The following is a 16,338-nucleotide window of genomic DNA, read 5'->3' as shown; positions in this document are numbered from 1 at the left end:
AAAAAAAAAAAAAAAAAAAAAAAGATGTGTGCTACTATAACTTCAGCAAATATTCATTAGGAAATAAACGAAATATTTTTTTTTCAAAGAAGATGTGAGGAACAGTTTCTGATAAGAAATGTCTGGTGTCTGCTGCTACCCTCCTGCCACTCTGTCCCCATATCTGTTTTCATTTGCCTTTACAACAAATCTTCAGGCTAACTCAGCTCAAAAATTGGATCTCATCAAGCAAGGGGAGTGGAATGGGCTTGATCTATCAAATTAAGGCAGCCACCAAAGATGACTTAAGCCTCACCTCTCTCTGCTCTAGAGTTAGGTACCATTAAGCCTCCTATTGTACTTGTGTGGATTACTCAGAGTCGTATCCCAACTTCACCCTGCACTGCCCTATCCAGGGGAATTCAGGCCTTTGCCTTTTGTTCCTGTATTAAACTGAAGTTTGTTTTGAAAGTTGACAGTTCAGGAATAAGAAAATTGAAAATCACCACTAGATAAATGCTGTAGAAATAGTTATTGATAGCAAGATCTGCCGGTGGGTATTAAAATAAGTGGATAAGAGATGAAGGAGAAATAGAATGTTTATATTGTCTCAAAGTATTTCACCTAAGATATTTATTAATTATGAAGAAAAATATAGTCACTTTACAGTGGAAAAACCAAGCAGGCACCAGCTGATGATTCAGTTAATGTCAGCAGTAACAGGATACATGTATATCAAATGATTGAGGTTAATATCAACAGTAATAAAATATATCCCTATTATGTTTCCTAATGTAATAGTAGTAGGACATGTTGAAATCATGTATCCCTATATGATGATATTCATGTTAATAATGCATAATCTTAATCTAATGAGAAAATATCAGATAAGTGCAAGCTGAGAAACATTTTACAAAGTAACTGATAAGTAATCTTCAAAAATTTCAAGATTTCATGATCTCCAAAAATTTCAAGATCATGAAAGGCAAGGAAAGACCAAGAGGCACATTGGAGGAGATTAAGGAGATTTGATGAGCAATTACAATATGGGATCTTGGTTTGGATCCTGGAACACAATACGGTCATTATTGAAAAACTTTGAAATTCAAAGAAAATTTGTAGTTAGTTAATACTATAATAATATTAATTCCTTGGTTTTGATAAATGTACTACGATTATATAAGAAGTTGATATTGGGAAGGCTGGGGAAAGTGTATAGAAACTCTCCTATACACTATAGTATAGGGTGTACAATTTTGGCTTCTTTTTCTATAATTCTAGAATGAGTTCAAAATCTAAAAAGTTATTTCTTAAAAAAGGAAAGTTGACAACCCAAATCAATATAATTCAACTGCATTGACTAAACGTAATTACTGAGCATCAACTCTGTGGTAAGCATTGTAGAGGATACGATGATGAGAAAACAGAATTTCTGCCTTCAAACAATTTACAGTTTGGTGAGAGCAATGAAATAAATTAAGGTAGCTATATGAGAGTTGGCACAAAGAGGACATAAATGACCTACTGTTGGGACTCTGTGTTTGTGTGTGTGTGAATGTGTGTATATGTGTGTGTGTTTTGGGTGAGGTGGTAGGTTTAGAAAAGATTTTTGTGAGCATAACATGAAATAGAACTTGATTACTCCAGGTGTAACCAGAACTTGGTTACTCCAGGTGATTCATTAGTGGATGTCTTGGTCAGGTCAGGCTGCCATAACAAAATTCCGTAGGCTGGATGGCTTAAACAGTGGAAACCTCACAGTTCTGGAGGTTGGAAGATTCAGTTCTTGGTGCTGGCTGATGTGGCTACTGGGGAGGCCCTCTTTCTGGGAGCTCATGTGCTCTCTCTCCACCATGTAAGAACATGGCAAGAAGGCAGCCACCTACAAACCAGAAAGAGGGCCTCCCCAGTAGCCACATCAGCCAACACCAAGATCTGAAACTTCCAGCCTTCTTAGAAGGCTATTAGTCCTATTGGATTATGGCCAGGCCCTAAAGACCTTCTTTAACCTTAATTACCTTCATACAGGCCCTGTTTTCAAATACATTCATCGGGGATAGGGACTTCAATGTATGAATTATGGAGGGACACAAGCATTTAGTCTGTGACAGTCCACCCCTGGCCCCCAAAAATTTATGTTCTTTCATTTAAAATGCATTCATTCCATCCTATCAGCCCCAAAAGTCTTAATGCATCAAGCATCAACTCTAAAGTCTAAATTCTAAAATCTCATCTAAATATTATTTAAGTCAGATGGATGAGACTCAAGGTATGATTCATCCTGGGGCAAAATTCCTCTCCAGCTGTGAACCTGTGAAACCAGACAAGCTAATGGGCTTCCAAAATACAATGATGAGACTGTTATAGGATAGACATTCCCATCACAAAAGGGAAAAATCGGAAGGAATGAAGGGGTGATGGATCCCAAACAAGTCAAACCTAGCAAGGCAAATTTCCATTTGATCTTAAGGTTGGAGAATAATTGTCTTTGGCTTGAATAATCCTCTTTGCCTTGAATAATCCTTGTTGACTTTCCAGGCCTACTGGGGTGGCAGCATCACTACCACAGTTCTGTAGGGTGGCCCCACCTTGTGGGTCTCTGAGGCAGCTCCACTCTCTGAAACCAAGCAGGAAGGAGCCTTACCCACCTGTCTTCCCCTCCCCGTGGGCCTGTGGTGGGAGTGGCAGTCCTGATCATCTCTGAATTGCTTTCAGAGTCATTCTTCCCTTTCTTTGAAGACTAGTTCATGTTCATAGACAAAGAGCTCTATGGTCTGGTCCTGTAGAACCCAAGAAGTTTGACAGCCTTCTGTTATTCCATCCCATTTTCTGTCTCCCCTATTCTTCAAATTGGCAGAGTCTCTGCTGGGGTAATCCTATTCCTAGCTCTGCTGAGATGACTGAATTCATTCATGAATTGCACCTGTGATCTCTATCAAACAGTTGTTCAGCCATACCCTTAGTGCTTAGTGTTCTCTTCAAAACAAACTTCTTTCTTTCTTTCTTTCTTTTTTTTTTTTTTTGGAATGTGGATGGGCTGAGAAATTTCCAAATCTCTGAGTTCTGGTTTCTTTATACTTAACAGTTCCTTCTTCCATTCATCTCTTTCCTCTAGAATTTGACTATAAGCGGTGAGAACCAAAGCTACACGCTTAATACTGTGCTGAGTGTCCAGTTTTATTGTTCACAGTTTCTACTTTCCACAAAACACTAAAGCACAATTCAGGCAAGGTCTTTGCTACTTTATAACAAGGATCAATTTTCCTCCAAGTTTTAATCACCTGTTCCTCATTTCTATCTGGGTCCTCATCAGAATGACCTTTAACATCCATATTTTTACTAACATTCAGTTCATAGTTATGTATGTATTCACTAGGAAGATGAAAGCCTTCTCTCCAGCTCTCCTCTTTTCTTTGTGAGCTCTCACCAGTGTTGCCTTTAATGTTCATATTTCTACCTACAGCTCCCTTATGACAATCTTGGAGGCATGCACCTCCAACTCTTGCAGCCTCTACCCATCAATGAATTCCAAAGCTGCTTTAGAACTTCTAGGGTTTTTTTGGTTTGTTTGTTTTTAGGTACTTTTTTACAGCTTTACCCTGCTTCTTAATCCCAAAATCTATCATAATCAGTTCAGGCTGCCATAATAAAATGCCATAGTGGTATTAAACAACAGAATAAGTGACTTAAACAACATGAATTTATTTTCTCACAGTTCTGGATGCTAGAAGTCCCAGAGTGCGGTGCCAGCCAGTTCGGTTCTTGGCTTTCTTCCTGGTGCAGACAGCCACCTTCTTGCTGTGTGCTCCTGTGGTGGGAGAGACAGTGTGAGATCTCTCATGTCTCTTCTTATAAGGACACGATTCTTATAGGATCAGAGCCCCACTCTTACGTTCTTGTTTAACCTTACTTACATCCATAGGTAAGGACATAAGAGTGGGGCTGTGATCCTATAGGTCAGATCCTGTAGGCCCCATAGGGCCTCCAAAGGCCCTATCTCTAAATAGTCATATTGGGGGTTGGATATTCAACATTCAAAATACTAGAGCACAATTCAGGCAAGTTCTTTGCCAGCTTATAACAAGGATCACCTTTTCTCCCAAGTTTTTATGACCTGCTGCTCATTTCCATCTGGATCCTCATCCGAATGACCTTTAACGCACTTATTTCTACCAACATTTAGTTCATGATTGTTTAGTATTCACTAATGAGATGAAAGCTTTCTCGCAGGCATTCTCCCTTTTCTTTCCGAGCTCTCAGATTTGAGGGATTTTGAGGGGATACAACATTAAGTTAACAAGAGTAGACAGCCTTTACTTTGGGAAAACTGAATGACTCACTCACTCAGGAGAAAGGAATAGGGATACTGATGAGTTTCATAGGGAGTCTACAGTGAGGGCTTGCAGGGCTGTGTGGAAGGCATAGATGTGTTTATTGTCAGAATAGCAAGAAGGATTTCTCATAGTTATGCTACTAGCATTTTGATAAAGTCTCAGTAATTGCAACTACTGAGGTTTTCATAAACTTTATTCCAAACCACATACCTTTGTGGTTTTCACTTGAGTCTTGTTTTCTAAAGAGACAAGATAATGACAATGAACACATTTTTATTCATCACTTTAAACTTGTGCTGCCTCTTGGGCTTAAATTTTCCAATATTATTTATTTAAGAAAAAGCACCAATTTTATACAGAATGTAATACTTTCACCTTTATACATGACAAAGTATTAGGATTATCAAAAATGTAACCATGACAACAGGCTTCCTTGCAACCTAGTTCGTGATAGCAGAGTACATGGGGACTCAGATTCTTGGCAGGAAATATTTTTTGGTGCTATATGTATACACATAGATACACATAAATATACACATATATATCACCAGAATTTTTTGTTTGTTTGTTTGTTGTTTTGAGACAGTCTTGCTTTGTCGCCCAGGCTGGAGTACAGTGGCATGATCTCGGCTCACTGCAACCTCCTCCTCCCGGGTTCACCCCATTCTCCTGCCTCAGCCTTCTGAGTAACTGGGACTACAGGCACCTGCCACCACACCTGGCTAAATTTTTGTATTTTTAGTAGAGATGGGGTTTCACCATATTAGTCAGGATGGTCTCGATCATCTGACCTCATGATTCGCCCGCCTTGGCCTCCCAAAGTGCTGGAATTACAGGTATGAGCCTATGCACCTGGCCTAATTTTTTTTTTTTTTTTTTTTTTTTTTGAGACAAAGTCTATTCTGTCACCCTGGCTGGAGTGCAGTGACATGATCTCGGCTCATTGCAACCTCTGCCTCCCAAGTTCAAGGTATTCTCATGCCTCAGCCTCCCAAGTAGCTAGGGACCACAGACATGTGCCACTATGCCTGGCTAATTTTTGTATTTTTTGTAGAGCTGGAGTTTCGCCATGTTGGGCAGACTTGTCTCGAACTCCTGACCTTGAGTGATCCACCCACCTCTACCTCCCAAGTGCTGGGATTACAGGGGTGAGCCACTGCGCCCAGCCTTCACCAGAAAATTTTATATGTATATAAACATAGAGTAAGCATTTTTTTAATAGAAGAAAGTTAAAAAGACACACTAAGATCCACTAAGATTATTTCATAGACATAAGTAGACAGCCTAGGGTTTTTAAAAATAAAAGTATATAAGTTTTGGAGTCAGAAGTCCCAGTTTCTGATACAGTCTTTGGCACTTTCTGGCTATATATGCTTTGGAAAGTGACAACCTCCTGGGGCTTCAATTTCCTCATCTGAGGAAAATGGAAGCTTTATCCCCTGCCATACCTACCTTACAAAATTGTCAGAATCAGAAGACGTCATGCCCAAGAAAGAACTTTGTAAAGTATTGATTTCACTCATTATTTCATTACTATAATAGTGGTTATTTTCTAATATTTATCACTTTCATTTCATAACTAAAGATGATAGGAAAATCTAGAAGTATCAGAGTTAGAGTAAAAAAAAATTATAGGAATGATAAAAAGCACTTGTGAAAAGATTAAATGATTTGCGGTGATTATGCATGAGAAAGAGAAGGCTAGTTGGTAATCCAATAATTGTCTTCAAGCACTTAAAAACTACTCCAGTGAGTTAATACTGATGACCAGACTGGGAAAGTTCAGCATGAGTTATTTAAGCTAACTAAACCAAATAACTTCACAGTAGTGAGGTTACTACAAAGCAGAATTGGCCTCTGGGAAGGTTGTGGAATCCCATTTATGACAGCTGTCCCATTGCCTGGGGATAGCTAACCTCCAGTCTTGCCTGGAGTCAAGGACTATAACTCCAGAGACTCAGGGCTTCTACCCCTTCAGCTTTGTGCTCTGTGCCTCTGTATGGATCTAGTGTGTTGGGTTAGTGTGCAAGGGAACTTCTTATTTTCCTGGTCATAATTGTTTACTTACAGAAGAAGAAGCAATCTGTTGAAAGACACACCCTAAATATCCAATGTATCAAGTGTATTTTCTTTCTTGAAATACACTTTACTTTTCTTTGAAAAGTAAAGTGTCCAATTTTTGTTTTAAAATGTTGGAAACAATATTATTTACTGAGTATGGTAAACAGCAGAACATACTTCTTTCCAAGGTTATTTTCATTTAAAGTGATTGAAATGTGAAAGAAGACAAGAAAAAAGAGGTAGACTAGGAAGAGAGGGGGCAAAGGAAAGGAGTCTGGAGTGGAGGGATTCAGACAGGCAGAAGCAGTGACCCATGGGGAGGAGTGGAGGAGATGGAGAGAGAAGGCAAGGAAGGAGGATGTGGAGTGGGAATATTTTAGGTTTAGTAAAGGGCACACCCCACTCTTCCTTTGAACTCTGGAGATTGGCATTGTTATCCTTTATCCTCTGCTTTCAAAGAGTTAGTTAGCTGGTTAATCACTATGTTCAGATCTTCAACTATCTGTTACCTTTACTTTGGTCCATTACTTGAGAGGGTCACCAGATTGGACACTGAAAGTTATTTTCTATACTTTGGTAGCAGTGACAAAGCAGTTTTGTTCAGATTAAATTGAACCAAATGTTCTCAAGCTAGAAGTTCTCCACTTCAACTGTATGAAGAGGATAACGTGAATCAACTTTTTTTATTTCTAGAATTTCAACCAGTATTAGTATAATATGTTACTCTGAAAGCATTGCTTCATTATTTATTTTATTATTATAAAAATATCATCTTATAAACTACATTTCTAGCCTTAAAGACTTAAAGATTGAAACTGTGCCGTGAATAGTGTCACTATGGATCCTTTTTGGAAACAGGAGAAGGAAATACCTATCTGTATGTCTGCCTGTCTATCTATCTGTCCATCATCCAATGTTTTGATTTTTTTTTCAGAGAAATTATTTACCATTTTTCCAAAGCCTTGTTAATACTTAGAGTTAAATTTCTTAACTAGATTAACTGCAGAATGGATTCGAGAGATGCTAAATGGAGTTCCTTAAGAAAGTGGGCTATATATTGCGTACAGTGCACATTGCTCAGGTAACAGGTACAACAAAACCTCAGAAATCACCACTAAAGAACTTACCATACCCCAAGAACCAACTGTACCCCAAAACTGTTGAAATAAAAATTTAAAATTAAAAAAAAAATTATGTTAAAAAAAAAGAGACTAGGTATGGTGGCTCACACCTGTAATCCCAGCACTTTGGGAGGCCAAGGCGGGCAGATCACTTGAGCTCAGGGCTCGTGACCAACCTGGCCAACATGGTGAAATCCCATCTCTACTAAAAATACAAAAATTAGCCAGGTGCTGTGGCATGTGCCTGTAGCCCCAGCTACTCAGGAGGCTAAGGCACCATAATTGCTTGAACCTGGGAGGCAGAGGTTGCAGTGAGCTGAGATCGCATCACTGCATTTCAGCCTGGGTAACAGGGTGAGATCCTGTCTCTAAATAAATAAATAAAGTTTTTTAAAAAAGAAAGTGGAGGTAGTTGTGGCAAGTTATGTTGATGATCTAACTAAGGCTTTGCTATCAACTAATTTTGAGCTTCCACTTCAGAGACTAGCTCTATTTTATTATTCAGTGAATAAATATGTGTGTGGGCATAACTGCATGGATGCTATAGATCTCTTACTTTAAGTAATGTAATTATTACATAAAGACTGCTTTGTAGAAAGTTCTTTGCTACATTGCACTTTAGATTTTTCATTATGTAAGGCATGGTAGTTCAGTCTTTAAAAAATTCAGTAGTTATTTTTTGCTTTGCTCAGGTCTTTTTGAGGCAAACAAAACCAACCAACCAAAAAACAAACAAAACAATTTTCTCTGGTTGTATTTCCCAGAAGACTTATATATTGGTACCTGGGGACCACTCAGTTTTCAAAACTGAGTATCCAAAGCAGCCTTGGGGACGCATAAGGCTTAGGAGTCATGAACATATTTGTTAAGTTACCAAGTTAATTATACTTTCTATCCAAGGGACTTCTTAGAAACTACAAAATTGTCATCTATTGTAAAGGAAATTTTAGTTCCCAGGGAAAATTAGAGAAAGAGGTTTAAATTGTATTAATTTATCTTGGAATTGAAGTAATACTTAAATTAAAACATTGTGCTTCTGAATTCTATTGTGGAAAACCAGTCTTTGCCTAGGGCCCACTGATTTCGATTTTCAGTTCTGTCCCTGGTGTCTGCCCCTACTTTGCCTTGCAGTCTTGCATCTTACCAGACAAACAATCTGAGATTAACCATCGGTGGTTAAGATTGAGTGACTGGACAGTAGCAATAACTGCCAGTGAGATAATAACTGAACTTTCTTGGCATGCTTCTCATACCAGCTTTCTGAAGGTATGTGTGACAGTTTTCCAGAATGACCCCCAGTGAAACTTTGTTTTTGTGGAATTCATGTCCCTTATTTCACTCTAGGTTTTTTTAAACTAAGCCTTAGGCTTTTATGTTCCTGTAGCCTTATACTATTAATATTTAGAAGGATTTTCCAGTGATTTATGAGATGGGAGCATTGGCTTAGAAAAATTGATCCATTTTAGAATTGAGGGAGTAAATCATTTTAATCTAGTTTACTAGACAGTCTCTTTCTTTAGTTTTTAAGTATATCCATTCTGAATCTTTTATTGATTTTGAAACTGGTTATTGCTCCTATGTAACTGTTTAAGTAAATTCAGAGCATTGTATCTTTGGAGGTACTATTATTGTAGGGTCTAATTTCATTAATTCTTGCAAAGACCTTTGAACTTTTGAGGTTACCAAAGCAGTGTTTTTGGATAATGGGAGGTGACTAACCTGCCTTGACCTACTGCAAATCCTATTTAGTACTTCATGAAAAAGACTGGCTATTCTCTACTCTTATCTTGAACACAAAGACATATCAGCACGCACATCAGCATGTGAACTAGGAATGGGAGAAGTGTGTGGGAATGTAATGTATCTGAAAGAATGGAAAATTTTGTCTTTCTCTCCCTTTTTCTTGGATTGTTTAAATATTTTTTTATGTCACAAAGTAGCAGAAAAAATTTCCATCATAAAGTATTTTACTCTATTATAAACTCAATTTTACTGAGTCAGAATATGCTCAGAGCTGACACAGGAGGGAGAAGTTGTTTTCGTTGTATGGTAAGTCTGAGAAGAAGCAGGTTGGTACCTCTGTTCCCAGTTTTTGAAGTGATTTTCTGGAGTAAGAATCTCAAACATTCCTAAATTAAGAAAGAACATAAATATTTTGGTATGGAAATGTTAGAAAACAAGATTTTAGTAATTAGTATGAAATTTTACTATTCATCCCTTTAGATTGCCATGGTTGCATTAATTGACCAACACTACTTTTAAAATGCCGTCACTTCTCCTTGTTTATATCTATTTTGCTTTCTTCCATACATTTGACATTTTCTTTAAAATCTGGGCATAATCTTTGTTATACAGATTTTATTCTGGTTCCTTATAAAATGCTGATTAAAAATATTTTTATATGGAGATGAAATCAATGTGTCAAGATTCTTCATTTTATTTTCCTTCAAAAAAGGCTGCTGTAACATAGGACCAAATGTTAAGGGTGTTTGCTGGCCTAACTCCAAAGCAGTGTTTTTGGATAACAGGGAGTCTTTAATTCCCAGGTAGAATTGATATTTTTAGTTAGTACTTTTCTTTTCAGCTTTGTTTTTGGTTTGATTTGGAGTATATGTATGTACATCTGTTTCCATAACAAGTTTTAATTTTTTTGAAGACTTATCTTCTTAGGCCACCAAACCAAATTAGTTCAATAATTATAGTCTCAGTTTACCTTGTTTCCCTCTCAGTGGGTCAATCAAAACCTGGTTTGCAGGATCAAATGCACTGCATGGCTTACTACTCTCAGCATCTGCTACCCTGCTCCTCTGTGTTGACCTGTGGTCAGGCAAGCCAGGACTTATTCACATCAGATACATCAGTTACTGGGGTAAGAAACTCTGGGCCTTTCAGATGCTGTCCTCCAGAAACAGCAGCACCAGCCTTTGGGTTTAAGATCACCTGGCAAGATTGATTATCTTTAGGGAATGGTACAGATGGGATAGTTCCTATACAATTTGGGAACCTCAGGAATGGCAGTGTTTATATTAGGATGACAAAAATAACTCTTTTTACCCCGGGGATCTTGCAGTAAAGATTATCATCACAGTTGGCCATACCATGAACTTTTCTAAGCTATTTAAATTTACCTTGAAATGTTATCCATGTCTGCTGTCACAGAGAATAAATGAATCTGGCATTAACATTTTACTGATGCTTGCGTTCCCTTTACTAAATCTTATCTTGTAATTGAAGAACTTGACTATTTTTAGTTCTGAATACAATGTGCCTCAGAATAAGGTTTTAAGGTTTAGGTAAGGTAAAGTTTAACTTTGGTTTGTATCTGTGACACCTAACACAATACTAAGGAATTCAATTAAATGAGAAATTTATTCTAGGGATCCAACATGTTCAAAACATACTAAGTACCTAGGAATTACTTATAGAATAGATGTAACTCTATTGAACTATATAAATCAAATATCAACACACAAAGTTGAATGAGCAGACTTGTTTGCCTCTTTTCATTTTTTCTTATACTGATGGATACCACATGTCTTAGGTGATTGGGGGTGTGGTGGCTAGTAATTACTGCTATTATTGCCTGTGATACAGCAGTGTTCAGATAGCAGCTATTCTGCTTATAATCAGATGAACAAGATGTTATGTTTGGCTTTGTTTATGGAAGAAAAGACATTTTATTAAATTGTGGTTAGTGGCCTGTTAGCATAAAGGATGAATGGTTTCTTGGAATTACAACTTGAATATTTTGAGAGAAACAAATGAAAAGTGTCTCACTGTAGGGCTGAATTGGTTTGTGATCTTGCTTCTCTAGCTGAAATCTATTGACTCTCTCAGAAGTGTTGCTAGAAGAAGAAATAATCCTATAAAAGGACATTAAGCAATGCTAAGAAAAAGATGATGATAATAATAATGCTTTCAGCTCACCATGTGCCAAACATCATATTAAACACTTTAAGTGCATTATTGCATTGAATTCTCACAACCCTATACCATATCCTCATTTTACAGATGGAGAAATTTGAAGCCTAGAAAGATCAAGAAACTTTCTCCAGGCTGTAAATAGAGGAATCAGGATTCAAATCAGATAGACCCCAGGGTTTGTTCTCTTCAACACCACATTACTCCACATTATTATTCAATTATTAAATAAAATCTTGCATTAGTGGCATTTCCAAATGCATAACAAAAAAAGTAAAGAAAAAAGTAACACTGGTCATATGTGTGTGTGCATTTTTTATAAAATTACATTATCCCATTTGTTTTCTGGAAATTTTATTGCATTGAGTTGCTAGAATACCATAATATAAAACTTGGCATTTTCTCAGTAAATGTGTATGATGCTCTAGTAAGTGTTTAAGATGTTTTTGCAACAACATTTAATTTGCAAGATCTTTTTTATTAATGTGCTGAATTAAGTAATTATTTCTTTCCCACTTTGGGTATGTTCCATATTTGATTTTCTGCTGCTTTCAAGAAGCCATACAATAGAATTCTTAATCCCATTTTGACTCAACTTCACTCCAAAATTAAAATAAAAGCATGATGCACTTCTTTTATCTTATTAGAAAAGCCAATAAAATGAAAGAATCCTCAAAGCAATTTTTTCAAAATATAAAATTGGCAGAGTATTTTGTTTATAAAACTATAGAACCCAAGTTGAGATTTATAAACAAGGACTTCAAAACTTGTTTTGCTAATGCAGTGTCACTCAAGAATTCACTGAACCTTACAAGGTAAACTTGCAGAGAATGTTTGTTTTGGGAAATGATGATATGACAGGCAAGAATTTTCCAGGTAGAAAATTGAATTTTAATTCAGATACCATACAATTCACTCTTTTAAAGTATGAAAGTCGGCCAGGCATGGTGGCTCACATCTGTAATCCCCACTTTGGGAGGCTGAGGAGGGAAGATCACCTGAGGTCAGGAGTTCGAGACCAGCCTGGGCAGCATGATGAAACTCTGTCTCTACTAAAATTACAAAAATTAGCCGGTTGTGGTGGCGTATGCCTGTAATCCCAGCTACTCGGAAGGCTGAGGCAGGAGAATAGCTTGAACATAGGAGGCAGAGGTTGCAGTGAGCCAAGATCGTGCCACTGCACTCCAGCCTGGGCTGGGTGACAGAGCAAGGCTCTGTCTCAAAAATAAAAAATTTTTTAAAAAGTGTAAAATTTAGTGGGTTTTAGGATATCCATAGAGCTAAACCACCATTATCACTATGGAATTCTAAAATATTTTTATTATTCTGAAAAAGAAGCCTCCTTGTCCATAAGCAGTACTCTGCATCCCCTACCACCACCCCTTTCCTAGGTAACCTTCTCTCCATTTTTTATCTCTATGTATTTGCCTATTCTGGACATTTGGTATAAATGGAATCATGTAATATGTGGCCCTTTGTGCCTTTTCTTTCACTTAATGTTTTCAAGGTACATTCATGGTGTAGCATGTATGAATATTTCATTTCTTTTTGCTGCTAAATAATATTCAGTTGTGTGGATATACCACAGTTTGTTTATCCACCAATCGGTTAATGTGTGTTGGGATCAGCTTATTTTGTTTATACTAAAATTCTGAAGACTAGGAGCAGGAATACCATCCATACTAGTTTCCAATTGGAGGATAACACTCTTGCCTTCTCTCTCAAATTAAAGAAAATCACAGCCAATGAAATGAAGATACCTTTAGAAAGAAAAACCTTGACTTATTTAGGCACTAGATAACCATTTTTTACTCATTAAAATGCTTCAGTAAGTTAATTTTGCTTCTCGTTACTTTGCCTAACATTTGGTAGTGTAAATTCATTGTCTAGAAACCCCCCCCCCCAATCCACATTAACAAAATATAAGAGGAAATATCCCATTTCAATTAAGTATAAAAATAACCAAGGTAGTGTTATGAAACTAAAAGTATACATTAGCCTTGTGTTTCCTCATTGGCTTTGTTGGATTAGTCCCAAATAACCCAAAAGGAAACATAAATTTCAATTTGTAGTGAGTTTTGTGATCTGATACTTTTAAGTGGGTGTTTAGCAAGTGGTAACAGAAGAAAAAGCACTAGACTGCAATTACTTACTGCAAATCACAAGCTGCTGGAAACACTGCTTACTAATTGTATACCAAAGCGCTTGAGTAAAAAAGTGTGGAAGGGCTATGAAAGCCCTGCTTCTCCAGTTACTTGCTTCTGTAAACCAGGATGCAAGTTGAGTGAGCTCTGCATTTATTAGAGCTCTCAGAGAGCATGCAGATCCTGCATGTTTGGGAAGTTACATTGAGGACGTGAGAAGAAAGCGATGGGGGCTTTCTGTGTATGTGAGAAGAAAGCAATGGGAGCTTGCTGTGTGATGATGCTAGTCTGTAACTACTATTATGATAACAATAGCAATAATGATAAGAGATAATAACAGCTTTTATTCATTGAGTAATTATTCTCTGTTGGGCTCTTTGCATCTACATGTTACCTCTTAGCATCACAACCCTCCTGGATAAGTTTTATTATCTCTATTTTACAGGCAAGAAAAGTGTGCCACTGAAGAGTGAAGTAATTTTTTCCTTGTGTCAGCTAGCTAATAAGTAGCAGAACTGAAATTCAAACCCAGATTCAAAATTTCTCTCTTTGAACTACTCAAGGATGGATAATTAATGTTTGATATTAAAACTATAGATGCTTAAAATCCATAATATTGATGACAATATGACTTATGTGGCCCAAAAGATGCAGCCTCTGCATGCATGCCCTAAGTAAACCTGTTTTGCCAGCTTTTGTTCTGGATCTTGTGCCTTCACAGTTGCCCCTTTAAGCTTATCCCCACAGCTTATCACCATCGTAGTGTGATCCCAGGACATTCAGAAGATGTGATAGAGTTTTCATGGGATAAACCTGTGAACCATTCCCTTTCACTACCTTCAGTGCCCCTTTCTAACTTATAGAATATGGAGTCAGTCTAAAATATTTAAATTTTCCCTTGAGGTTTCTCTAGACCTATCCTAGACTTGCTCCTGGGTTGCCTTGGAGAATAAAATGAGTTCTTCCCTGAGGGGGAACTGAAAAAATCCTGGAGTTCCCCAGGACTTGAGGATTTCCTGGAGTGACCTCCTTCTTGTGAAATCCTTCAGATCCACGGTCCCAGCTTTGCAGTATGTGGAGAAAAGAGTCTCAGCAGAGTTATCTCTGTCCAAGGCCACATCGTAAAACATTTCCTTATGTATTTTGATGCTCAGCAGTCCCATCTGTAACATTACAGGGATTGGACAAATTCCTCGCATGGTTATGTTCTTTGGCCAGCACAGTATTAAAAAAACAAAACAAAACAAAACAAAAAACCCTCTATATTGTTTTTAGGAACAAAATGCTTGCTCTAGTTCTCCATAGTCTCCTCCAATATCTACTGTATCACAACCAGCCAACTTCCCTGATTAACACTCCCTGCCTGACCCCTAGAAGTGTTTGCTTCTGAAGGTCCTGGAAGTGATAATCTTCTAAATTTCTTCCAGCTCTACTATCCTCAGATTCTCTCCTTATTTTCAGTTTACAAAACAGGATTTGTCCCTTTTTTTTTCCTTTGGCCCCTACACTTGTGTCTTCCTTGCTTCCTTCCATTCTGCTTTTCTGACCTTCCGTTCAGTGCTCAGACATCAAGTGCTTCAACCTACTCTTGGCCGTCCAAGTTCTCTGCCGTGGCCTCTTTCCCTCTCACAGGAATCCAGCCCTCAAAGTACTCCTCTTATACCCCTATTTTGCTCTTAATAAATGTTATATCTCTTTAAAGAATCATGAAAGTAAGCTCTTTAAATTGATTCATAATGAAAATAGATTATTCCTGGTATCTTCTATTTTACCATTAGGAAGGAGGGTGGAAGTGGGATGAAAAGGTGCTTAGGAGCTCCAATGAGTCTTTAACTGGTCAAGGCCAGGGTGGTGAGGATGAAAGGGTTGTGGAAGGGAAAGACCTAATCTGCTGATTTTTTAACACTTACCAAAGAGAGAGGAGAAAGGCTCCTCCAGGAGCCTCTTTACGTTTTTATGTTGAAAAGAGGAGCTGATGGCTACCCCACCTAGAGATGTCTCACTACCTTCTCTGGAGAAGACACCTTCTTTAAGGATAGCTCTGCCCTCAGTCATATGTGATTTGTTAACTCAGAGTGTCTTCCTTGGCCTGGATACAGAGGATGGAAGATGGAGTCCTTACTGCTTCATGTGTTTTACCACAATTTTGTAAGTGGAGAAATTATGGGTAATTAACTCAAGTTCATACAAATACTAAGTGTTAAAACTAGTTCTCTAACTAAAATATGTCGGAACTTCAAAGCCAAGCCTTTGCTGTCAGACTTTCTGAGGCTCTCAGAATCCTGCATTTTCAGGTACCTGTAGTCAGAGGAGGGAGAAATCAGCACACACATTCTTATGCACTCTTGGACTCTGGTCTTTGGTGGGAGCTTGAAGCAAGTGCTTGTTAGCCACATTTACTTTTTTTTTTTTTTTTTTTTTTTTTTTCTTGAGACAGAGTCTCGCTCTGTCGCCCAGGCTGGAGTGCAGTGGTGCAATCTCGGTTCAGTGCAAGCTCCGCCTCCTGGGTTCATGCCATTCTCCTGTCTCAGCCTCCGGAGTAGCTGGGAATACATGCGCCCGCCACCACGTCCAGCAATTTTTTTGTATTTTTAGTAGAGATGGGTTCTTACCATGTTAGCCAGGATGGTCTCCATCTCTTGACTTCGTGATCCACCCGCCTCAGCCTCCCGAAGTGCTGGGATTGCAGGCATGAGCCACCGCGCCCAGCCCACATATACTTTTACTCTTGCCCAGCTGATCTTAACCATACATGGTTTAGATGTCTCTTAGGAATGC

The 16,338-nt window shown here is 38.0% G+C and overlaps 1 protein-coding gene and 1 long non-coding RNA gene across 4 annotated transcripts in view; both read left to right on the top strand.

Moving 5' to 3' along the window:
• The window catches only part of LOC108529210 (uncharacterized), a 46,210-nt gene extending 34,496 nt beyond the window's left edge, over positions 1-11,714 (top strand). Inside the window, exons 3-4 of the long non-coding RNA XR_001885435.1 lie at positions 10,225-10,364; positions 11,507-11,714. This is a non-coding gene — a long non-coding RNA (uncharacterized LOC108529210). The remainder of the gene's footprint in view (positions 1-10,224; positions 10,365-11,506) is intronic.
• Positions 1-16,338, top strand: part of KCNQ5 (potassium voltage-gated channel subfamily Q member 5) — a 599,695-nt gene that overhangs the window by 44,268 nt on the left and 539,089 nt on the right. The gene's annotated exons all lie outside the window — the stretch shown is intronic.

Source organism: Rhinopithecus bieti, unplaced genomic scaffold (genome assembly GCF_001698545.2).
Source record: "Rhinopithecus bieti isolate Rb0 unplaced genomic scaffold, ASM169854v2 scaffold_4709, whole genome shotgun sequence".
Classification (NCBI taxonomy): domain Eukaryota; kingdom Metazoa; phylum Chordata; class Mammalia; order Primates; family Cercopithecidae; genus Rhinopithecus; species Rhinopithecus bieti.
This window is presented reverse-complemented; position numbering and strand designations above follow the sequence as displayed.